The sequence below is a fragment of the Corvus brachyrhynchos genome, unplaced genomic scaffold (assembly GCF_000691975.1).
Source record: "Corvus brachyrhynchos isolate BGI_N302 unplaced genomic scaffold, ASM69197v1 scaffold852, whole genome shotgun sequence".
NCBI classification, from domain to species: Eukaryota; Metazoa; Chordata; class Aves; order Passeriformes; family Corvidae; genus Corvus; species Corvus brachyrhynchos.
Window position 1 is genome coordinate 55,948 of NW_008236650.1, and position 1,529 is coordinate 57,476.

The window sequence follows — 1,529 nt, forward strand, 5'->3', positions numbered from 1 at the left end:
ATTTCCGGCCTTTATTCCCAGATTTCCGGCCTTTACTCCCGAATTTCCGGCCTTTATTCCCAGATTTCTGGCCTTTATTCCCAGATTTCCGGCCTTTACTCCCGAATTTCCGGCCTTTATTCCCGAAGTTCCGGCCCTTATTCCCGGATTTCCGGCCTTTATTCCCAGATTTCCAGCCTTTATTCCCGAATTTCCGGCCTTTACTCCCGAAGTTCCAGCCCTTATTCCCGAATTTCCGGGGAGTTGGGATTGGGGGGGGTCCTTAGGGAAGGGAGGGATCCCGAAATTCCGACTTCCGCTCTCAAAATGCCCGGATTTCCAGCCTTTATTCCCAAATTTCCGGCCTTTATTCCCGAATTTCCAGCCCTTATTCCCGAATTTCCGGCCTTTATCCCCCAAATTCGAAGCCGTTGTTCCCCAAATTCCGCCCTTTATCGGGAGCGGGTGAATCCCTGCAATCTGCGGCCCCCTGGGGCTCTGATTCCCAGAATTCCCTGACTCCCAGGATTCCTGATTCCCAGGATTCCCTGATTCCCGGGATTCCCTGACTCTCAGGTTCCCTGATTCCCGGGATTCTGTGGCTCCCAGGATTCCCTGATTCCCAGAATTCCCTGATTCCCGGGATTTCTTATTCCCAGAATTCCCTGATTCCCGGGATTCCCTACTCCTGGGCTCCTTGATTCCCAGGATTTCTCATTCCTGGGATTCCCAGAATTCCCTGATTCCCGGGGTTTCCTGACTCCCAGAATTCCCAATCCCAGAATTCCTGGAATTCTTGACTCCCAGAATTCCTCATTCCCAGAATCCCTGACTCCCGGAATTCCTGGATTCCCAGAATCCTTGATCCCAGAATTCCCAATCCCAGAATTCCTGACTCCCAGAACTCCCAGAACTCCTGGAATTCCCAATCCCAGAACTCCCAGAATTCCCAGAACTCCTGGAATTTCCAATCCCAGAATTCCCAGAACTCCCAGATCCCAGGACTCCCAGAATCCCAGAATTCCTCATTCCCAGAACTCCCAGAACTCCCCGAACTCCCGGCATTCCCGATCCCAGAACTCCCAGAATCCCAGATCCCAGAATTCCCAGAACTCCCAGAATTCCCGATCCCAGAATTCCTGACTCCCAGAATCCCGGATCCCAGAATTCCCAGAACTCCCGGAATTCCCAATCCCAGAATTCCCTGACTCCCAGAACTCCCTGACTCCCAGAATTCCCTGACTCCCAGAATTCCCAATCCCAGAATTCCCTGATCCCAGAACTCCCTGACTCCCAGAATTCCCAATCCCAGAATTCCTGATTCCCAGAACTCCTCGAATTCTTGACTCCCAGAATTCCTGATTCCCAGGATTCCCTGATTCCCGGGTTTCCTCATTCCTGGGATTCCCAGAATTCCATGACTCCCAGAATTCCCGATCCCAGACCTCCCAGAATTCCCAGACCTCCCCGAACTCCCGGCATTCCGATCCCGGCATTCCCGACTCCGCCTTTCCCTGGGCAGCCGAAGCGACGCCGCTCTTTCCGGCCCG